The sequence below is a fragment of the Trachemys scripta genome, chromosome 5 (assembly GCF_013100865.1).
Source record: "Trachemys scripta elegans isolate TJP31775 chromosome 5, CAS_Tse_1.0, whole genome shotgun sequence".
Lineage (NCBI taxonomy): Eukaryota > Metazoa > Chordata > Testudines > Emydidae > Trachemys > Trachemys scripta.
The window spans coordinates 89,112,910-89,137,272 of record NC_048302.1 but is presented as its reverse complement, the minus strand read 5'-3'; the positions used below and the strand labels follow the sequence as shown (position 1 = coordinate 89,137,272).

Genomic DNA, 24,363 nt, shown 5'->3' with positions numbered 1-24,363 from the left:
GTTCGGGTGGAGTAGGCGACCTTTGTCCTGCGTGACTAGGTCGCGATGGAGAGGGAGGGTGATTGGATCGGCTATGGACAGTTCCAGCAGGGACGTGAACCAATGCTGGCGTGGCCAGGCCGGGGCGATAAGTATGATCGTCGCCCTGTCCCTGCGGGTCTTGAGGAGAACCTTGTGCATGAGTGGGAACGGAGGGAAGGCATATCTCAGGCTCCCTCCCCAAGGGATCATGAAAGCGTCTGCTAATGATCCCCGGCTGAGGCTCTGGAACGAGCAGAACTGAGGGCATTGGCTGTTGTCCCTGGTGGCGAATAGATCCACCCGGGGAAAGTCCCACCTCCGGAAGATCGAATGCAGGACGTCTCGCCTCAACGTCCATTCGTGCATTTGGTAGGATCGGCTGAGGTGGTCTGCTAAGCTGTTTTGAATCCCCGGAAGATACGTCGCGATGAGGTGTATCGCATGGGCTATACAGAAGTCCCATAGTTGGAGTGCCTCGCGACAGAGGGGAGAAGACCGGGACCCGCCCTGCTTGTTTATATAGAACATGGCGGTAGTGTTGTCCGTCAGGACTGCCACGCTGTGACCTTTTATGGTGGCGCGGAAGGTCTGACAGGCGAGGCGAACCGCTCTTAGCTCCTTCAGATTGATGTGAAGCAGCTTGTCTTCTCTGGACCACAGCCCTTGGGTCCGCAGTTCCCCCAGGTGCGCCCCCCAACCCAGGTCCGAGGCATCTGTTACCAACGTCAGAGTGGGCTGTGGGGCAGCGAAGGGGATCCCTTCGCATACCTGTTGGCGTGCCCGATGGTCAATCAGGGGAGGGCCGGACACCATGGTGCCCGCTACTGCCTCATCTGGCGAGGAGGAAGAGGTCGGAGCCTTCTGCCCCTCCTCAGTGTCCTGCAACCCGGCATTGACCAGTTGCTCCTCTGGGGCCTGACCCGCAGTGTGGGACTGGGACGGTACCGTACTTGGTGCCGAGTCCACTCCTTCCCGCTCCGGGGTCTAGAGACCGTTGCCTCCTTATGTGATGGCGCGCGGTGCCGCGGGGAGCGGGATCGGTACCCCGGTGGCCCGGATCTCGAGGCCCTCGATGGGGGCCCTTGCTGGTGGTAGGCCCAGGGTGTCCAGAATGGCCATTGGCTCGGCTGGCCCCATTGAGAATGGCCATAGTCTTTGCTGGCCTGTGACCTATGGCCATATCCGCCGTACCAGTCCGAGTCAGTCCCCGAGACCACGGACGGTGATCTGGAAGGCCACGGCGGAGCCGTAGGATGGTGCCGGTCCGGGTTTGGGGAGTAGCGTCTCCACGACCAGGATCTGGAATAGTGTCTCGCCGATCTGGACCTGGAACGGTACCGGCAGTCGCGGGACCGGGAATGGCTACGGCTGGTCGGCCTCGGGTAACGTACCGCCGACATTTCGCGGTGCCGACTCATGCTAGGTTGCTGAGTCGGTGCCGACCGCTTGTTGAAGCCCGACTGCTGCGGTGCTTCCTGCGCCGAGGGCAACCGGGAGTCCACCAAAGCAGAGCTCGACCGGGACCGGTTCCCGAAACGGTGCCGAGATGGCGATCGTGACGGGCGCACCATCGCCGCCTTGCCTCTATGCGGCAGCTTCGGCGGAGCGTCCTCAGCGCGTGCCGGGGCCTCGACGGACAATGCGATGAGGTCCTTAGCTGCCTCAAACGTGTCCGGAGTGGAGGGCTGTTCCAAGAGCTCCTCCAGCCCTTCATCTTCACTCGACGCGCCCATCCCGGGGCTCGACGGGCCTTTCGGCGCCGGAGCCACTACCGGGGTCTGTGCCGGGGCCATACCGGCCTTAGGGGCACTCGAGGTCTTCACCTGTGCCGCCCTCTTGTGCGAGGAGCGTCCTCGGGCCTTAGGTTGGCCCTTCACTTTTGCCGGCGAAGATGACCGGCGTTGTGTATGACCCCGTTGGGCCGGTGCCGTGGGCTTCATGTGACCCGCCGGCGCCGGTTCCCGCACCGATGCCGGGGCGCTCCGCACGGAGGCAGACGGTGCCGTCGAAGTGGAGGGCTGTAATGCCGTCTCCATGAGCAGCTGCTTAAGACGAAAGTCTCTTTCTTTCTTGGTTCTGGGCTTAAAGGCCTTGCAGATCTTGCAGCGCTCTTTCTGGTGAGCCTCCCCCAGGCAACGGAGACACGAGGCATGGGGGTCGCTCAATGGCATAGGCCTGCGACACGTGGCACAAGCCTTGAAGCCTTGGGCGTGCGGCATGCCCCGCCGCCCAGGGCCGGTGCCGGGGTTGAACAAACAACCACAGCAAGAACTTTAAGTACCCTAATGAGCTGTTAACTACTGGCTCAACTCTACAACAACTAACTGATAACTGCTAGATAACACTAATGACTATTACTAAGGGACACTCTCAGACGAGAGACAGAGTTGTTCCAACGCCGCCACGGACGGTAAGAAGGAACTGGAGGGGTCGGGTCGGCAGGGATATATATACCCTAGAGCGGGGCGCCGCTCTGGCGGGAAGGTGGGGGCCCTGCCAGCCCGACGGGAGCCGCTAAGGGAAAAAGTTTCCGACGTCCGTGCACGCGGTGCGCGTACACCTAATGTGTAATGGACGTGAACAATCACTCGAAGAAGAATGACACAATATTCAATTAACATGTGAACAGATAGAGGTATGGACATTTCGCGTCTGACAAACCTGTTTTTCACATTTGCTGGTGACTAATACCTTGATACAGTCTTTAAGAACGTATTTTCAGTTATGTATACATAACTTCTTACATAGCATTTGTACATACATTTCAAAATGGTATAGATGACCAGTGTGACACTGGCTTTCATTTGCCCTCACATGACATTATTTGGGTAACCAAAATGTACATCCCAGAATCAGGAAATACCTGTAACCGCCTCTGGATCCAGTGGCTCTGGAACAGGGGGAGCCAAGGGGCCATGGCCCTTCCACTTTTTGAAAATAGACAGGCCTGGCTTGTTCACTTCTCGCCATGGTGGACCCTGCCCCCTTTCCCCTCCTCTTCTCCTGGAGGCCACACCCCCCAGCCAGGCCAGCAACCTGGGGAGCCACATGTACCCTCCACCTTCCTACGGTGCAGGGGGCTCGAAAGCAGCCCCTGGCCCATGTCCCCACCCCCCAGGATCTCTGCCCAGCTCAGGGTAGGTGGAGGTAGAAGGTCCACGCTAGCTCCCCACACCTGCTCGGCAGGGGGGTGGGGCCTCAGAACCACAGCCCAGCCATAGTAAGAGCCACACAGGTAGCTATGGGGAGCCACAGCAAGGACCCTCCACCTGCTTGTGGTGTGGGGGACCCAAGAGCATCCCCCCCACTCATGTCCCCACCCCCCTGGACCCTCCACCCAGGGCAGGTGGTGGGTCCTTGCTGTGGCCCCCCCTCCCACAGCTGCTGCCACAGCTCTTACCATGGCCGGGCTGTGCTCTGAGGCCTCGCCCCCCCCAGCCAGAGGACAGCTGGGGAGGAGCCTGGGTCCTTCCACCTGCCCTGGCTGAGGGATCCAGGGGGCAGGGACACAGGCAGGGGGCTGCTTATGCCCCACCTGCCACCACACGCGGGGGGGGGTGAGCAGGTGCCCAGTACCACTCTGGTTTCCAGCTTGGCCGGGGCATCCGGAGGAAGAGGAGGGGTGGGGGTGGGGCCTCAGGAAGAGTCACGGCCTTGGGGGGAGGAGGAGGGGCGGGGCTATGGGGGACAGGGGTCCCTGGCCCCCCCCACTTTTGGGAAGGCTCTGACACCTCTGTCTAGACCCCCTTGCCAGTTGGTATTAAGAGGTTCTAGGGTCACAGTGGCTTTATAACAAAAGTTATAGAAATACAAGTCTAACCACTTTTACATAGAAAAACCTCTCTTCATTGCACATTAGCAAAGCTACCAGGTGTGCCAGAAAGGAAGAATAGGACATTCTGTAAAATCATAAGCTATAAACAACTGAAAAACATTGACAATGGGGAATTGAGACAGAGAACAACGAGAAACTAAGACACTACGTTTTTTTTCCTGGACATATTAAAACTTAAGTATGATCTATGGTAGCAATAGAGTGAATTGCACTATTATAAACAAAATCCATCTGGTTTGTAGAAGAAGTAGGTTTTTTAAAGTAGGAAGTGGGGGATATAAAAGCCAAATGGTATTCTTATGGTTAGTGTCTGATTTTCCACAAATTTAAGCTAAGTGATTCCCTGATTTTGCTTGTTAAGTAACTAGATGTTTTGGGAAGCCATGTATATTTCAGATTGGATTTACATTTATGATCATTTGACATTGGTGCTGGAACTAAGAGTTCTGGGGGTGCTGCTGCATGCCCTAACTTGAAGTGGTTTCCATTAGATACAGGGTTTACAGTTTGGTTCAATGTCTCTCAGCATCTCCACTATACAAATTGTTCCAGCACCCCTGTCATTTGATGTTGTATGCTACTGTCTCCAGTCACAATTCCTTCACCTTAACATCCTCCAAATGTTGGCTGATATTGTGGCATCTTTACTCCAGATGAAAAGTTAAGTAGACAGCTCCTCTTTAGAGTCAATGACTAATTGCTACAAGGCTAGTTGGGCCAGTACTTCAGATCTTTCCTGACACTACTCTTCCCCACCTTAATTTCTTGTCATGCACACCTATAAGTTATATTCCTGTGTTAACCTTAGGCTTCCGTTTGGCAGGACAAACCACTGTTAATACATTACAGGCTGCAGCTTTCTGGTTGGGTTCCAGATAGCATTGAAAAGTAACCTTCAGCCCATTGAAAACAAAACAAAACAAAACAGGTGGTTTGGGGATGGCATTTTCTGTGTGCCTGAGAAATAAATATCAATTTGTTCATTTCTAATTTAGGGCCTCATCCAACTCCCACTAAAGTTAATGAAAGTCTTCTTATGAACTTTAATAGGATTTAGATTGGATTCTTAAGAGGCTCTAAAATTTGACCTCCATAAAATCTCCAGGTTTCTAGTGAGGAACCTGGATGCCAAATAAAAATGCTTTATTTTTATTTTTTAAAAACTACAGTCTTCCAGAAGTCCATCCCTGAGAAGTTAAACAAACCTCCTCTCTTCCAACTCCAGTAGCAACTCATCTTGGGGAAACTTCCCCAAAACCATATTTTAGGCCGATGTGATCATGCTGCTAAGTCTGCAGCAGCAGCTGCTAACTAATAAGCCTTCTTCCCAGCTAGGAAGCGGAGGTGGAGAAAAGGAGGTGAAACATCCCATTCCCTGGCATTCCTTTGCATGCTTGGGATGGGAGGAGGGCAGCTCGCTCTCATTGTTTCAGGGGTTTGATAGCTGCAGGCTTCTTCATTGACTCTGACGAGGCAAATAAGGCTGAATATGACAAACTGTAGGAACTTAGTCTGAATGTAAAAAGGAAGCCAGAACATATGTTCTCTATCTTCAGGTCACTGTATTATGACATCTTTGTTTTTCTTTCTTTCATCTTTATTGGAAGTTCTCAACAATTAGTTCTTTATGCCACTGTTATTACCGCAGGCCTGCTGGCAGTTTGTCAAGAGAGAGCCAAAGCACTAATTTGAATTACTAAAATAACATGCTCTTTAGAACTCTCTGCCTTCAAGTACAACTAGTTCTAGCTCTTACCCTCCTCTGCGGTTGGACTGTACTTTCTCCTGCTGAGTCAGATCTTCTCTGGGCAAACTGGGCCTATAGATATTTTTCACTTTACTTCAGTGGATGCACATCATCAGTCTGTAGAATTTCTGACTCCCAAGGACATAGAAGATGCGGAAGACAAAGTCTAAAATTTGCTTATTCTACCTTCATTATTTTTGTTCCTGGTCTACAAACACGTTGATGTAACTATAGAAAGTCTGAATGAAGAGAGGTGTTTTGTTTTACAGATGATCCCTTTGGTTTCTTATTAATGATTTATTGAGTGATGTATTTAGTTCTTTTTACAGATAGGCATGGTTCTTGGAGATCTTTGTTGAGGAGAGGTGATTTATAACCATTAAGTTGTCTCAATGGAGCCATATGAAACACATGAAGTATAATAGGAAAAACTGAAAGATTGAGATTTTTCTCTTTCACCATCTGCTGCACTATATATATATGCATGCTTATGTGATTTTTCTGAATGCCTATAATCTCTATGTTTAGAGTGATTTAAAGTTCTGTTTTATTTTAAAATAGAAAAGTAAAACCTCTTCACACTCCATTTGCTGGCCAGCTGGAATGACAATGCCTGTTCCTGCTTATTTAAGAGAATTCAGAGCATAAGGGGATAGACATCACACAGTTGATATTCTTCAAGTAAAAGATGTAAATGTGAAACAAGGGAAAGACAGCTTTAAATGGCTTCCTTAAAAGCATACAGAGGAGTTATGAATGAGAACTGATCTCAGTCTGATTTCACAAGTCTCCTCTCCAAAGCCAAAATTACTCATTCCTGGCAGTAAGCATCTCTAGATAGTATCCAGCAAAAGCAAGTTCTATGACTTTAGAGTGTCATTCTCACCATGGGTGGGAAGTTCCAGTAGGGCCAGAGATTCAAAAACCAAGCTAAAATGCCATTATAATGTAATTATACGATATAATCACAACAGTCATGGAAAAGGAAAGCGCATAGCAGCAGAAAATAGACTGATTTAATTGGAACAACATTTGAGAAAGTATCTCTTCTAGTTTAAAAAAATATTCTGGTTCTTATATTTTTGTGGAGGAGCCTGTTCTTTTATTTAAATGGTACATTTGAGATTTTGTATCTATTCTTATGCAGTATGAGATTCATTTTACTCTCTACACTTACTTCAGTTTCCTTAGGTCATAATCTTTATACTTCTTTCATAATGAAATAATGGATAAGTTTGTTGAAAACTAAATATTTCTGCCTTTTTCATTATTATCTGCACATTCCTGCAAAACAGTCCCTGAGAAAGTGTGTCAGTGTCCATAAAAAAATGCTTTCTTTGCTCTAATGCTAGCTAATGGAGTTAAAATCCTGTCTTTCTGCCTGTTTTAGGGTTTTCTATAGTATCCATCCACTGTAGTACCCAAGCACTTCCCAGCTACCTTAACATCTGCATGGCAATGTCTCTAATGGACTTCATGGAGTCATTTGCTCTTCTCTTTTCACTAGTCATAGGAAATTGCGTTTGGGGTAGATACACCAGCTTTTCTTTCTTTTTTTTTTTTTTTAAATATCCCAGTTATGGCGTTGGAGAGTCTTGCAGTATGCACTAAACTTTTAGATTGCTCTAATCTCTTCTGGAGGTTTTTTCCACAACTCTATTCCCGCAACTCTATTTCCACTACTCTATTAACCCCACATTTTGCTCGGGGGATTATAAACCGCATCATTTCAGAGAAAGTACAGCTGTGTTGGTGGGTTCTGGATGTGAATATGGTCACGGATGCAGCTGGGTTGTTCCCCCCAAGATGAAAATCAGGACCAGGGTCTTGGACTGGCAGTGGAAGCAGAGTGAGATCCAGTCAAGGGACTGGAGCACACAAGTGATGTGCTCCCAGCCAGTACATCCTGTTGAGAAGGAGGGCTGTAGCATTCTGCACAACCTAGGGTCTTCTGCCTTGCCTCCACCTTGAGACACGGACACAGCAAATTGCGGTAATCCAGTGGGGAAATGATGAATATGCCAGATCTTCATTTGTGAGGTAGGGAAAAAGTTTCCTAGGAAGCTGAAAATGGAAACATTTTTCAGCACAGATGGTACCTGTTTATCTAGGATAAGTGAAGAGTGAAATAGGACTCTGAAGATCATACTTTGAAAAACCTGAGTACATACCTGTACTAGAAAAGGAGGTCAATGTTTCAGTCAGTTATTTCCCTCTCCCTACAAGCATTTCTTTGGTCTTGTCCAGGTTTACATGTAGCCAGCTGTTCTTTCAGGTGCTGACTTCCTGTAGGGATTGGGACATCACTGTGATGGGACTGATTGCATCGGTGGAATATTAGATATATGGGTGGAGATTACAGGCATTCTGTTCGTTGGGGAGCTCATGTTGTCTCACAAGCTTTTAATAGATTGATCTACACATTGAAGAGGAATTGGGACAAATTAGATCCCTAAAAGGCAATTAGCTGCTGTTGTGTAGCAATGCAGTACCACGTCTGCCGGCATCCAGATGACATATGGTGACGGTGAGCTGAGCGGGCTCCATGATTGCTGTGGTATGTTGTCTGCACAGGTAACCCAGGTAAAAAGGCACGAATCGATTGTCTGCCGTTGCTCTGACGGAGGGGGAGGGGCCTGACGAAATGTACCCAGAACCCCCCGCGACACTGTTTTTGCAATCTCAACCCAGAATTCCAATGGGCGTCGGAGACTGCGGGAACTGTGGGATAGCTACCCACAGTGCAACGCTTCAGAAGTTGATGCTAGCCTCGGTACTGTGGACACAGTCCGCTGACTTAATGCACTTAGAGCATTTTATATGGGGACACACACAATCGACTGTATAAAACCGATATCTATAAAACCGGCTTCTATAAATTCGACCTAATTTTGTAGCGTAGACATACCCTTAGTATTATCTAGCCCATCCCTGACAGCTTTGTCAAACTGTTCTAAACCCCTCCCCCCGCCCAATGATCGAGATTCCACAACACCCACTCCCCGAGGTAATTTGTTCCAGTGCTTAACTACCCTTCCAGTTAAGAAGATTTTCTTAACTTCTAAACTAAACCTCCCTTGCTGCAATTTAGACCCACTACTTCTTGTCCTGTCCTCAGTGAATAAGAACAATGTATCACCCTCCTCTTTATAACAACCTTTTACATACTTGAAGATTGTTACGTACCCCCTCAGTCTTCTCAGCCAACTAAACAAACCCAGTTTTTTCAATAGTTCCTCTTAGGTCATGATTTCTAGACCTTTAATCATTTTTGTTGCTCTCCTCTGAACTGTCTCCAATTTGATCACATCTTTCCATGAGTGTGGTGCCCAGAACTGGACACACTACTCCAGTTAAGGCTCCTGCTAGTACATCACAGAATGATTTTCACTTTTTTTACAGCAGTATTACATTGTTGACTCATATTTAGTTTGTGATCCTCTATAAACCCCAGATCCTTTTCTGCAGAACTCCTTCCTAGGCATCATTTCCCATTTGGTATTTGTGCAGTATTCCTTCCTAAATGTAGTACTTCCCACTTGTCCTTACTGAATTTCACCCTATTTATTTCGGACCATTTTATCAAGATCACTTTGAATTGTCCTCCACACTGCTTGCAATGGCTCCCAGGTTGGTATTGTCCACAGACTTTGTAAGTATACTCTCTATGCCATTATCCAAGTCACTTATGAAGATATTAACTAGAACTAGACCCAGGACAGATCTCTGTGGGACCCACTTAATATGCCTTTCCAGCTTGACTGTGAACCACTTAACTACTCGAAGTATGGTTTTCCAACCAGTTGTGCACTCTCCCTTACAGTAGTAGGTTCATCTAGATCAGGGATAGTCAATAGTTGGACCACACGCCAAATCCAGACCACCAGACACTTTTGAATGGCCCCAAATCTTTTTATTTATTTATCTTTTTATTTTAATTATATTATTATTATTATTTTCTCTGGAGTCTAGACTTTTGCTATACCTTGACCAAGAAATTTGGACCTTGAAAAAAAAATAATTGGCTACCCCTTGTCTAGGCTATATTTCACTAGTTTGTTTATAAGAAGATCATGCGAGACAGTAACAAAAGCCTTAAAGTCGAGATATAGCACATGTACTGCTCTCCCCCATCCACAAGCTTTGTTACCCTGTTGGTTTGACATGATTTGTTCTTGACAAATCCACGTTGACTGTAATTTATCAGCTTATTTTCTTCTAGGTGCTTACAAAGTGATTGTTTGATTATTTGCTCCATTATCTTTCCGGGTACCAAAGTTAAGCTGACTGGTTCATAATTCCCTGTCCTTATTCCCATTTTTATAGACCGGTACTATGTTTGCCCTTTTCGGGTCCTCTGGGATCTCTTCTGTCCTGCATGAATTCTCAAAAAAAATCGTGTATGGCTCAGAGATCTCTTTAGTCAGTTCCTTAAGTATTCTAGGACATATTTCATCAGGAACTGCTGACTTGAAGACCTATGAACTGGCTAAGTAATTTTTAATTTGTTCTTTCCCTATTTTAAGCCTCATATCCTACCCCATATTTACACTGATGTTCTCTATGTTAGTCATCCAATCACTGATAATCTTTTTGGTCTGTTCATTTTGAGAAATGGCCTATGGATCAACTATGACCAACAGTGTTTATGGTTTACAGTAAAAAAAATTAATTACAACATAAAGCAGTAGACATCTCCAGTAGGTTGTCACTTGAAGTAGCAGCAATGGCAGCAAGAAATCCATCCACCTGATTTAAAGACAGGGAGTTGTGCAGGGTTTCTAGAGGGCAGGTGGAAGGCACCATGGAATATAGTTCAAAACCTGAAGTTCCAGACTCAGGGTATGTCCCTCTGCAATTAAAAACCCACAGCTGGCCTGTGCCAGCTGACTCAGGCTAGCGGGGCTCTGGCTAAGGAGCTGTTTAATTGCGGTGTAGACATTTGGGCTTGTGCTGAACCCTGGACTCTAGGATCCTGTGAGGTAGGAGGGTGAAGCCTGAACATCTACACTGCAATTAATCAGCCCCTTAGCCCAAGCCACCTGAGCCCAAGTCAGCTGGCATGGGCCAGCCACGGGTGTCTAGTTGTAGCATAGACACATCCCCAGTGACCCCAAACTGCCTGTCCAAAGAAACATGCTTTAACACTGTGTTTAAACATAGCTTGCAGTAAAACTGGTTCTAATACATGCTGGCAGGTCAAATGAACACAGGGACCAGCTTAACAAGCAGGTGCTTGGGGCGGCCAAGGGAGAGGGGCGGCACCTGCAGCAATTTGGGGGCGGCAGTTCGCTCACTCCGTCTAGGAGCGAAGAACCTGCCACTAAACTGCCGCCGCTGATCGTGGCTTCCTCCCCCTCCCCCCCCAATTGCTGCCGATCGCAATCGCTGCTTTTTTTTTTTTGCTTGAGGCAGCAGAAATGCTGGAGCCAGCCCTGAATGGATACAAGTTGTGTTACTCCTGTTTCTAACCCATTTGAGTGTCATTACCCATGTTTGGCCTTTGTCCACAAAAGTCAGCCAAATTGTGTTAGAAACAGATTTGCAGTGCCTGCATTTGTTTCACATGGCTTTGAAATGCTGCCCTTTGGTTAGTGAAAATATGACCACTGAGTTAATGCAGCATAGATTTACCTAATGAAATTGTCAATGATTAGTTTTGAAGTGGATACCGCATTAAGAAGATTGCAGAAATAGACACTTCTACTGGTGGCTACATAACGGCCCCCAGGGAAGAGCTGACTAAGAAAAAAAGGAAAAAAAGGAAATCAGCTCTTGCCACCAGCTAATTAAACAAAGCGCACAAACCTCTTAAGACACAAAAATTGAATTCTGTTCTTAAAAAAGGTAAATTTTATTAATTAAAAAAAAGAGAAAAAATACATCTGGGAACTCAGGCTATTGCTAGATTTTAAAAGAACAACTACAAGGATTAAGCATCAAGAATAGCTTTCTTGAGGTCCATCTTAAAGGTTACAAGCAAAATAAAAGCAGTTGGGGTTACCACAAGCCATAAAGAAATAAAAGGGATAAACCTAATTGCATCTTCCTAAACATTTCCTGATCTATTTACATATCCGGGGTTTTAAATGAGTAGTTTCTAGGTATGATACTGATTATTTTTTCATACCTGGCCCAAACTTCTTACAGCATAGCTGCTGCCCTAACCGCCTCTTCCTGGGAGAACAAGAACACAGACAGACCAAAGGGGAGTCTTTTCTCAATTTTAAGAAGTTCTAGCCTTCCCATTGGCTATTTTGGCCAGGTTCCCTCTCACTTCCTTTTACCTATGCATAGTAGTGAGACTTTTTAACACTTTACAGGTAGAGCAATTAGGGAACAGCTACTACGAGGGATTTTATAGCTACTGGCTGGCTAGGTGTCTATAAAAGGGAGGTTCCCCCCCATCATTTATCACAGCGTCTCTTCAACTGGCAGGCTGCTTACATGTATGCAATATATTAACCATGGTCTTGATATGCATTGTTTAGAATATTATAGCTTTTTGCTAGACTTTGTTGTGGGCATGGCATAAACTTGTTCTCCTGTGGCTGAGTTTTCCCAACACAGAATAGTTTAATGGTTCTCTGGTGTCAATGCAACTTACTGGTGGTCACAGAAATGGGAGTTCTTGTGTAGACAAGGAGCCAGTTGCCACTGGTATTTCTACCACTGTCTCATGTAGATTTCCTATGACAAGTGTTAGTCCATATGGCAATCACACAAGAGAGCCAGTAGATGACAGAGGTCTTCCAAGGCAGAGAAGCTGGTTGAAGAGGAGAATAAAGACTGGTTAACACTTAAAACTTTGGTTGACATAGCTACAGGGCTCAGAGGTGTGAAAAATCCAAACTCCTCAGCACCACAGCTATGCCAACCTAACTCCCAGTGTAGAGTGCAGCTAGGCCGATGGAAGAATGCTTCCATCAACCTAGCTACTGCTGCTCGAGGAGCTGGAGTCCTACAGTGACAGAAAAAACATTTCTATCACCCTAGTCTGCCTCTCTGCTATGGGATTACAGCAGCATCACTATGGCACCACAGCTATGCTGTGGTAATGCCCATAATGCAGACATGGCTTAAATGGCAGGAGGCAGAGCAAATAAAAGGCTTGGGGTGAGTGAGGAAAAGTGAAAGGCCACAGAAGGGACATGACCCTCTCCTACATGATTCCTCCTCTACATTTCCATTCATAACGAGACCTGTAGCTCACATACTGTGCACATTGAGCTAACAATCATCTGCTACTCACCTTAGAGATGCCACTGATCCTTCTCCAGGTCATGATGGCACAACCCCAATCTGTCTTTTATCCATATCCAGTAAAGACACAACATCTTCCTTTCCTTCCATCTTCCATTTCACTATCATCCAGAGAACTGGGTTGATTTCATTCACCCCTTTAAATGGAGACTAGGAAACACAATTATATTGACAGTACTGCATCCATCTTCCCAACACAGGAGACCCTAACACTGAGAAATGTTCATTTGTAGAAATGATGTGAAAAGTTTCTGAAACTGCTGTGATGTTCCTCATCTACAGTTGCCACCATTAGGTGGGAAGGGACACTAGGTTCTATGATATAGGGTCAGGGCCAGTGGGTCTGGAACTATGTGGATCCATCAAGGGAGAGCAAAAAGCTTTAGAGGCTCTATGGAGAAACAGATATTTGGCCTGATTGCCCCTTGTGTTGCCGTTTACACTGCACACAGCATGCCAAGTAGGTATACAAACCTACCATTTTGATCTGGTTGCATTTTAAATCCACTTTATACTCAATGGACCAATTCTCTATTCTCCCAAGATGCATGGGATAAGAGGGTAGGGGTAAAGGTGGCTTTAATACACCTTTGCATCCTGTATCCTTTTGCCTTCCCTAAGGCCTACCTGGCTGTGGCAAAAATCAGCGCACCCAGAGGGGTGCTTTAATTATGCTCAGCTGCAACAGCCCCAAGAGGCCATTCTGCTGCTGAGAATAGCTGGAGGGCAGCATAGTGTGCTTTGGTTAGATCCCCTCCCCATCTCCTACACTGAGGGGGATGCCAGAGCTGGCATAAAGCTATTCCAGTAGCTCTACTCAGCCTGGAGAATCTCCTCACACTGGGTGTATTTCCTGGGGCCATTTCCATTGGCCTTGTAGTTTCTTTATGCTGTCAGAGAAATTTAAAGGAGCCAGACTGCAACTGAGAATCTGGCCCATTCATAGAAATGCAAATGACTACACAAGGTGCAGGGCAGTGCATAGTCAGGCGCAGAGAAAGGTTAATGATTTGGCTAAGGCCACAAAGTGAATGACTGACATAGCTAGGATTATAACTCAGGGGATCCCCGTGCTCAGTCCACAACACCATGCTGACTCTTTGCAGGTAAAGATCAAAAGATTCAGAAATAATTGCTTCCTGTTTTGTTCTTTCTTCACCGAGATGCGCAATGTCATCTGGGTGCTTCACATTCAGTTTAAAATTCAACAAAGATGACTACCTGCGTCACCCAAAAGTCTGACTCAGGAAAATTAAATACAGATCATGCCTCACTGTGATAATTAAAAGGGCAGAGTAAACAGGAGAGCCTCACACCAGGCCTTGCTGATTGCTCTACAGACTGTCAGAAGAAGCAAGTTCCACAAGGACAGGCTCTCTCTGTGGAATGTCCTGCTGCTAGCCTGGGGGGGGGGGGGAATCAAATCAAGAAACAGGCAGCAAGAATGAGTTAACAGCCATGGAAGGGGAGGAGACACTTGAACAGAAGGAAACCCCCCCAGGTAGAAGCATGCTGTGGGCTCATTTATCTCCTATAAAAATGCATTTCTGTTCTCTTACATTGTAATAGTTATTGCCTACGGCAGGGATTACAGATGTGCCTGATTGTTGAGCAGGGTGTCGGCCAGGACAGCTCTCTGAATCCTCCCCAGCTCTTGTGCCCCTTGTGGAGCTGGTTGGCACAATCTGGGCCAGCATCTGAACCATACTGCTTTGGGGATTTCTTGTTTTTAGAGTAACCTTTGGACCTAAAATGTTGTAGAGCTAAGACAAAACGATCATTGCTGGTCTACCTGACTATTGGAGCTGATCCTACAAATCTGCAAGAGCTGCCTGTAGAACCCCGGTCTATCAATAATTCAGTACACTAATGCTCTCCTATTTCTTCTAATATCTCCAGTGGGACAGGTTTTTGTCTTAACTATGGAAGTGTAAATCAGGAGTAATTTCAATGAAGACAATAATCGGTTGTGAGATCAGAACGAGGCCCACTGCCTCATTTCAGGCTACATTCAACGTATTCATGATTTCCCAGCAAAGCTGCAATTAGAGTTAGTACTGTTTGGATAAAATTTCAAGATTACTTGGAAGTCAACTGCTAAAGTCATTAGAGCTTTCCAGAATAATGACACTTTCCTTAGTATCCTATCAAGGCCTGCCAACAATATGAGCCCTGAGGAGTCTCCCATGTTTGCTCTTTACTGCCCCAATCCTCAAGGCTCTTATGTCATGTCATAATGATTGTCTCCCCAGTTGAGCACAGCGGCCTGCGTCATCCTCCAGAGTCTATCAGTGTTGTTCCTGAAATAACCCCACAGCTGCAGAGTGGCATGTAATCACCGTAAACATGACAGGCAGTGACCTCCAAGATGTGGAGCTCATTGCAGTTTATTCCCTCATGCTGCCTCATTTCTCTTCTTGCTCCTGCACCTCCACTTCCTTTACTTCTATCACACTTTCTCTCTAATGCTCTCTTTGCCCCTCTCCCATGAGCTTTCCTCCTCTTCCCCCTTCACCAGTGGCTGCTTATGAAGCTCCCTTTCCCATTCCCTAGAGCAGCAGAGTTCTGATCACAGGGAGTGGAGCAGACCCAGCAGCCTGCTCTCACATTGCAGGACATACCAACAATATGTCCAGGAAACCAGCTGAAAAGGGGACATGCTTCCAAAAGCAAGACAATTGAGATCCCGGGGCTGTTTGTGCTGCTTGTCTTGCATTTCTGGTCCAGGAATGAAGGGCTCCTGTACGTCAATGCAATTTGCTACTGCTAGATCTAACATATCAGATATTTCCAAAACTATCTTAACACACGTGTCATTGAGACATTTTCTTCTTTTAGAAGAGGTTATTTCTCTCACTCTCCAACCACTGACATGCTTTTGATGCAAAAATAGATCTTTAATTGACTTTAATCTTGCAAAAAAACCAGAATGATGTGCATGCCATAATATTGTGAAATGTGTTTTCTCTTTATTTTATGGAGTTATAAAAATGCTGACAGCTGTATGAAATTTACTCTGGAGAGGAGATGTTAATTTAAAGTGAAATACAATGGAAAGTGTTTGATAGCAGTTGCATTTAATTTATTCTTGAGCTTTCCTGGAATGGTGGGTCATTGACTTGAATGGCAACCTCCAAACTTCTTAAAGTGAAATCAAACCATTTGCTTTTAAATTCTTATCCAACTCTGGTTGCGACTGGAGTTAAGACACTGATCACAACAGCCACACCATCAGGGGATCATTCACCTACACATCTACCAATGTGATATATGGCATCATGTGCCAGCAATATCCCTCTGCCATGTACATTGGCCAAACTGGACAGTCTCTACGCAAAAGAGTAAATGGACACAAATCAGACGTCAAGAATTATAGCATTCAAAAACTATTCGGAGAACACTTCAACCTCCCTGGTCACTCTATTACAGACCTCAAAGTCGCAATACTCCAACAAAAAACCTTCAAAAATAGACTCCAATGTGAAACTGCTGAATTGGAATTAATTTGCAAACTGGTCACCATTAAATTAGGCTTGAATAAAGACTGGGAGTGGATGGGTCATTACACAAAGTAAAACTATTTCCCCATGCTAATTTTTCCCCTACTGTTACTCACACCTTCTTGTCAACTACTGGAAATGGGCCATCCTGATTATCACTACAAAAGTGTTTTTTCTCCTGCTGATAATAGCCCACCTTAATTGAATTGTCTCGTTATAGTCTGTATCCGCAAAAAGAACAGGAGAACTTGTGGCACCTTAGAGGCTAACAAATTTCTTGAGATTAAAGCGGCTGAACTGAAGGAGCTAAGGGAGACAGAGAAGTACATAGACGAGACTTTCCGGGACACAGAACAGCAGTCCCACCCCCAGTCCAACAGCCTCTGTGCTGTTGAGGAGGATGAAAGTCTCAGGGAAGGAGAACACCAGGCTGAAGCAGAAGGTTTTCTGCTTTCTTTCTTCCAGATGATGTGACGGTAGCCTCTCATCCTGAGACTACCCCTTCAGGGAAGGGGACCCCTGTTATTAGGAAGAGACAGATAACAGTAGTGGCGGATTTGATTGTTAGAATGATAAATAGTGGGTCATGACCGGGAGAAACACAGGGTGAATTGCCTGCCAGGCATGGACCTTTGGAAACATCTAGATAGACTTATGTGCAGTGGTCGTGATATATGTAGGTACCAATGACCTAAGAAAAGGTAGCAGGGGGTCCTGGAGGCTAAATTTAGGCTGCTAGGTAAGAAATTAAAGACCAGGACCTCCATGGTAGCATTCTCTGAAATGCTTCCAGTGCCACGCGCAGGGTCAGTTAGGCAGAACTGCAGAGTCTCAGTTGGTGCATAAGATGATGATTTTTGAGATGGGATTTAGGTTTATCAGGAACTGAGGAATCTTTTGGGAAAGGAGGAAGATACATGTCACCGCAGGATAGGATGCGGAGATAAAATGTTGAGTCACCAGAATGACTGCTTCTTGGAGAAGCTAGTCCTGGAAAGCACACAGGGAGAGGTAATTCTTGATTTAGTCATACGTGGTGCACAGGAATGGTCCAAGAGGTATATATATCTGAACTTCTCAGTAATAGCGATCATAATGTAATTAAATGTAAACATTCTTGTAGCAGGGAAAATATCAAAGAAAGCCACCACAGTAGCATTTAACTTCAAAAATGGGAACTACACAAAAATCAAGTTATTAAAAATTAAAAGGAACAGTCAACAAGAGTGAAATGTCTGCAAGCTGCATGGAAACTTTTTAAAAACAGCATAATGGAGCCTCAAGCTAGATGTACAATCCAAATAAAAAAATACAGCAACAGGACCCCCCAAAATGCCACCAGGGCTAAAAGAGGCAGTTAGAGTAAAAAAAATCCTTTAAAACTGGAAGTCAAATCCTAGTGAGGAATACTGCGTGCTGTTGTTGTAGGCCCATCTAAAAAAAAAAAATGATGTATTAAATTGGAAAAAGTACAGAGAAGGGGAAAAAAAAGATTAGATACATGAAACAGCTTCCATGTGAGGAGAGATTAAAAAGACTGGAACTGTTCAGCTTGGAAAAGAGACAACTGAAGGGAGTTATGATAGAGTCATATTGGAAGTTAAATCCTACTGAAGAAAATAGAAAGGAGCACACACTCTAGCAATTCAAGTGTAAAAATATAGTTAGGCAGGTCAAAAAGAATTTGAAGACCAACTAGCCAAAGACTAAAAAAGTAACAGCAATTTTTTTTTTTTTTTAAATACATGAGAAACAGGAAGTCTGCTAAAGAACCAGTGACATCACTGGATTAATATCCCCTCCTCCTCAACATTTTTATAACTCCATAAAATAAAGAGTAAACATATTTTACAATTCACTGGATGATTGAGGTGCTAAAGGAGCATTCAAGGAAGATAAGGCCATTGTGGAGAAACTAAATGAATTCTTTGCATCAGTCTTCACTGCAGAGGATCTGAGGGAGATTCTCACACCTGAGTCATTCTTTTTAGGTGACAAATCTGAGGAACTGTCTAGATTGATGTGTCATTGGAGGGGGTTTGGGGATAAATTAAACTGTAAGTCACCAGATGGTATTCACCGAAGAGTTCTGAAGGAACTCAAATATGAAATTGCAGAACTACTAACTGTGGTATGTAACCTATCATTTAAATCATCTTCTGTACCAAATGACTGGAGGATAGCTAATGTGATGCCAATTTTTTAAAAAGGCTCCAGTGGCGATTCCAGCAATTACAGGCTAGTAAGTCTAACTTCAGTAAAGAACAGAATTATCAGACACATAGAGGAACATGATTTGTTGGGGAAGAGTCAACATGGCTTTTGTAAAGAGAAATCATGCCTCACCAATCTATTAGAATTCTTTGAGGGTGTCACCAAGCACATGGACAAGGGTGATCCAGTGGAAATAAGTTACTTAGATTTTCAGAAAGCCTTTGACAAGGTCCCTCACCAAAGGCTGTTAAGCAAAGTAAACTGTCATGGGATAAGAGGGAAGGTTCTCTCATGGATCAGTAACTAGTTAAAAAATAGGAAACAAAGGATAGGAATAAATGGCCAGTTTTCAAAATGGAGAGAGGTAAATAGTGGTGTCCCCCAAGGGTCTGTACTGGGACCAGTGCTGTTCAACATATTCACTTTTTTGAGATAATTTATGAGGTGGCAAAATATGCAGACGATACTAAATTACTCATGATAATTAAGTCCAAAGCAGACTGTGAAGAGTTACAAAGGGATCTCACAAAACTGAGCGACTGGGCAACAAAATTTCATTTATCAACATTGAATTTCATCTGCCAAGTAATGTTTTCCAATGTACATAATCCCAACTATACATATAAAATGATGGGGTCTAAATTAGCTGTTACCACTCAAGAAAGGGATCTTGGAGTCATTGTGGATAGTTTTCTGAAAACATCCACTCAATGTGCAGTGGCATCAAGAAAGCTAACAAAACGTTAGGAACCATTAGGGAAGGGATAGATAATAAGACAGAAAATATTATAATACAGTATGTCTATATAAACCCACGGTATGCTCACATCTTGAATACTGCATGCAGATCTGGTAGCCTCATCTCAAAAAAGATGTATTGTAATTGGAAAGGTACAGAGAAGGGCAACAAAAATGATTAGGGATATGGAACAGCTTCTATATGAGGAGAGATAAATAAGACTGACTTTTCAGCTTGGAAAAGAGATGACTAAGGGGAGATATGATAGAGGTCTATAAAATCTTGACTGGTGTGGAGAAAATGAGTAAAAAGAATGTTATTTACTCCTTCACATAAGACCTAGGGATCAACCTATTAAATTAATATCACAGGCTTAAAACAAACAAAAGGAAGTATTTCTTCACATAACACAATCAACCTGTGGAACTCTTTGCCAGGGGATGTTGTGGAGGCCAAAATTATAACAGGGTTCAAAAAAGAACAAGGTACGTTCATGGAGTATTGGTCCATCAATGGCTATTAGCCATGAGGGACAGGGATGCAACACCATGCTCTGAGTGTCCCTAGACTCTGTTTGCCAGGAGTGGACGACAGGAGATGGATTACTTGATGATTGCCTGTTCTGTTCACTCCCTCTGAAGTACCTGGCATTGGCTACTGTCAGAAGACCGGATACTGGGCTAGATGGACCGTTGGTCTGATCTAGTATGGCCTTTATGTTCTTATGGTCTATACAATCATGAATGGTGTGGAGAAAGTGAATAAGGAAGTCTTGTTTACCCCCTCACATAACACAAAAGAACCAGGAGTCACCTAATGAAATTAATAGGCAGCAGGTTTAAACAAACTTTTCACAAATTTCTTCACAAAATGCTCAGTCAACCTGTGGAACACATTGCCAGGGGATGTTGTGTAGGCTAAAAGTATAACTGGGTTCAAAAAAAGAAAGAATTAGATACTTTCATGGAGGATACTTTCACCAATGTCTATTAGCTAAGATGGTAAGGGACACAACCCCATGCTATAAGGGTTCCTAAGCTTCTGACTGCCAGAAGTTGGGATTGGATAACAGGGGTTGGATCACTTTGTAATTTCCCTCTGAAGCTTCTCCTACTGGCCACTGTTGGAAGACATTATACTAGACTAGACACTAGTTTGACCCCGTGTGGCCATTCTTCCACCCACTCCACCCCCCACTCCCGCCATAGTATGTAATATTTTAGCTTAGAAGTAACAAATCTATGCTAAAGAATCAGGGATAATTCAACTGATGCAAACCACCAAATTCTCTCTTAGACACAAGTTTTGGTTAAATTCTCCCACTATTTTACCACTTCTGAGACACATTCCAGTGATGGAGAAGTGGGTGCTTGCATGTGTGCCAACATGACCAAAATCCAACTGCTAAATTGTATAAATAACATTTATATTCCTTGTGCAGATCAGAATCTCTGCTGCCAGAAATGAGACCTTTTTTTAAATGAAAAAAATCTGAATTTTACTTATGCTCCTCCCCCCACTTAAAAAGGGTCCCAGAAAACCTGCAGTCTAGACAGTTATGCACATAACCATGATTTATTATTTGTATTAACAGTAGCACCCTATTGTGCAAGGCACAGGGATGGGAACAGGAAATATCATCCTATATTTCAAGATGGGGAACTGACACACAGAGATTAAGTGATTTGCCCAAGGTCAAACTGGAAATCTGTAGCAGATACAGGATTTGAAGCCTGATCTTCTGATCCCTTATCCAGTGACTCAACCATTGTGGCAACAAGATCCTTCTGGCATCTGAGCACCATTTTCTGTTCCTGATTACTATGTATAATGTATCCAATAACAGGTCTGTTTAACAGTGTATTGACCTATGTATGTCTGCTGAGTGTTGACTGAGTAAATGAACAGGACTCCCTTTTTGGTACTGCACACTATGGATTACATTCCCTCCATGGTGGTGAGCTGGGTAGGTAGGAAGAGAGATGGAACAGAATGCTCATCTTTTAAAAAGATAGGACAACTACTGTAAGTTACTATTGTATTGTGTTTGACTATGTACCTTAACTGCACTCATCCTCTCACACAAAGATGCTTTCATATAGTTGATTTATACTCATTATAAAAAAAACAGCAATAAACATTCTTTTTAAAACATTCAGGAAATAATATTTATTATTTGTGCTTCTTGCTCTAGCATCAAAAGCACAAATGCAAAGCACAATTTGATATTTGGAATCTGCAATCTGAGTATTTTAAAAGTTTAAACTAATAAAACTGCATTGTTCTCACCTCTGCAGGAAGCTTATGCAGATGGTCCAAAAGAGGCTACTTCCTGCTCATATTCAGTAATCTCTTTCACAAACAAGCAAAGGAAATAACAGTGTGATAGTCAACCAGTGAAAACGGGAACAAAACTAAACTCTTCCATGAAGCAAAAGGATTATTCTAAAACCTCAACTGGTAAATAAAGAACTTGTTTAATGAGTAAAGTAAATATTCTCCATAATAGCTTGGGTATATGTAAGTCCCTTACTCCAAAGCAGCCTGTCAATTAATGCTACTGCAGATCTGACAGCCCTGCTCTATAGCACCTTTGTTAAAAGAAAACCTCAGGGTTTACATGCAAATTAGAATTGCTGGTCACCGCTTATGACTGAGCCCTGACTGTAATTATTGGCAAAACAAAACAGCAACATTTACCCTTCCTTTGTACAAAGGTGGTTCCTTGGACATTAGAAAGTGTTTGAATTGAATTAATTGACTACTAGTGGTATCTGTTCAACGACATTTACAACATGACTGGTGAACTTCCAGCATACGTAATGAATGGGACTGATTAGCGTTTCAATGGTTAGATGAGCATCAGATGCCATTAGTGACAGAGCTAACCATTGTAGCCTTCCACAACCTTTCTAAAAGGTCTTCTTCAGGGAGGAGGAGACCTTTCTGACTGAGCAGAATTGTGGGTATGTATCCACTTTAAAATATTCAAGTTAGTCACTTTTTATTTAGGGCTTGAACTGTTAAATGAAATGTCAGTGTGGGGTGGGGTGAGAATTGAAATTTACCTTTGTAATAATAATTTTGGGGATAACATTTTATTGATTGTTAAACTAAATCTGAAATTACTAAAACTCAGAGCTGAGACAAGAGTTAATTTTTTCAGTTATACATTGACATTTGAAGAGAATTTTGATCAGGCATGATCATGACCCATTTTATATCTTTCCTTTTTGTGAAGATCTAAATGGTCAAGGTTACTATTACAAATATTGGTTAATGGCAAACTTATCTCAGATGCTCAAAAATTTATCAAAATGGATTTTGATTGCAAGCATCATTGTCAAATTCATGATTCACAATTAACATTAACCAATGCAGGATGCATTGCAAATTGCAAGATTAACAATCAAATATACAATTCAATGACTGGGTTAGTTACCTAAGGCAGCGGTTCTCAGCCCAGGGTACCCTGGGTGCCCACAAGCAGGTTTCAGGGGGTCCGCCAAGCAGGGCCAGTGTTAGACTTCCTGGGGCCCAGGGCAGAAAGCTGAAGTCCACTGCATGGAGTTTTTATAAGCATGTTGGGGGGGACCTCAGAAAGAAAAGGGTTGAGAACCCCTGACGTAAATCATATGGTATTGTTTCTGTTCCTTGATTAGATGATTTGTGTAACTAACCAATACAGTGTACCTTCCAAATTACATAGCTGTTTGTCGTAATCTGCAGACCAAGAATTATTTGCAGAAGAAAGGTTAATGAATAAAAATTGAGAATTTCAGTCTGTTTACCAACAATTCACAAAGAGAGAAAAAAAGAAAACATCTTGAATATACTGAATTATTCATCTAGCTCTAATAATAAATCAGAACAATAAATCACAAACTATGCAAGTGTTTGTGGATGGCAGATTTTAAACTTATACAAGCAAGTACTATATTTTATATAGGATGAGATGTTGCTAAAGACCAACCCCCCCTGCCAGAGTTCTGGCACAGATGCAATTAAATGAACTAGACAAGAATCTGACAACTTTTGCAGTCAGAATTACACTTCTTAGGCCTAGTCTACACTCAAAATTTTTGCTGACATAGTTAAAGTAAACCTGGATCATCCCTGATGAATGTTCATCTAACCTGTTCTTAAAAACCTCCAATGACGGGGATGATGAGTAAATTCATCCAATTAGGGAATAGAAACAATATCATGTGACTTGTGGCCCATCACAACCAACTAACGAGCTTGAATTTCAGATATGGTGTATGTAACATTCACAAACTGTTCATGATCAATCACAGAGAGGGGGGAAAAGTTCAGAGAGAAACAAAAATTCCATTAAGACATTCCTTATGCAGGAAAAGAAGATAAATTGAGAAAATTAGCTGTTGCTAGTTATTCACTAAAATCTACTAAGTATGATTATCACCAGTGGAACAAAACAGCTAAATTACTTCTGAAGGCCAGAGAGGTTTCAGGGATCAGAATCAGAAGCTATTTGTTCCTGGATCCCAAACCTGTGCTCAGACTCTCTGAGAATGGTCTATTATTGTACGTGGACTCCTAATTTTTCATAGACTTCTTAGTTAAAGTGAAGAAAGTGCTATTCTGTTAGCATATATATTGAGCAGTTCTCTGGGTGATTTATGCCAATATATATATACTCTCCATGAGAAGTGACACTTTTGCTGTAAAACCCATAGGATTAATTGCAAGTAAAAAGAATGATCTTCCCTGAAAATCCTCTTACATAGGCTTTATTTTAAAATATCTCATTTTGGTTACCTATTTAAATGATTTTTTTTTTAAATCAAAATTCTCTGCTGATCTGGAGGAGCTCAGCGTAAGAAAAGAAAAAATCATCCATTTCAACTCTGTGCATCGATTACAAATAGATTCCTGTTAGCTTTTAATCCAGTTTCTTATTTGGACTGATTTTTAAAAGTGAGCTATTGAAATGTATAAAAGAAATCAATACAACTTAAAATTATCACCAAAATCATGGAAAGCCCTAGATGAGAATTAAGTATTACTATTTATTATAGAA

The 24,363-nt window shown here is 43.5% G+C and overlaps 1 long non-coding RNA gene across 1 annotated transcript in view; it reads right to left on the bottom strand.

The window, feature by feature from the left end:
- Positions 1-11,946: 11,946 nt before the first annotated feature.
- The window catches only part of LOC117878046, a 21,299-nt gene continuing 8,882 nt past the window's right edge, over positions 11,947-24,363 (bottom strand). The window contains exons 2-3 of the long non-coding RNA XR_004645878.1: positions 12,856-13,016; positions 11,947-12,369 (exon numbers count right to left, since the gene is read on the bottom strand). This is a non-coding gene — a long non-coding RNA (uncharacterized LOC117878046). The remainder of the gene's footprint in view (positions 12,370-12,855; positions 13,017-24,363) is intronic.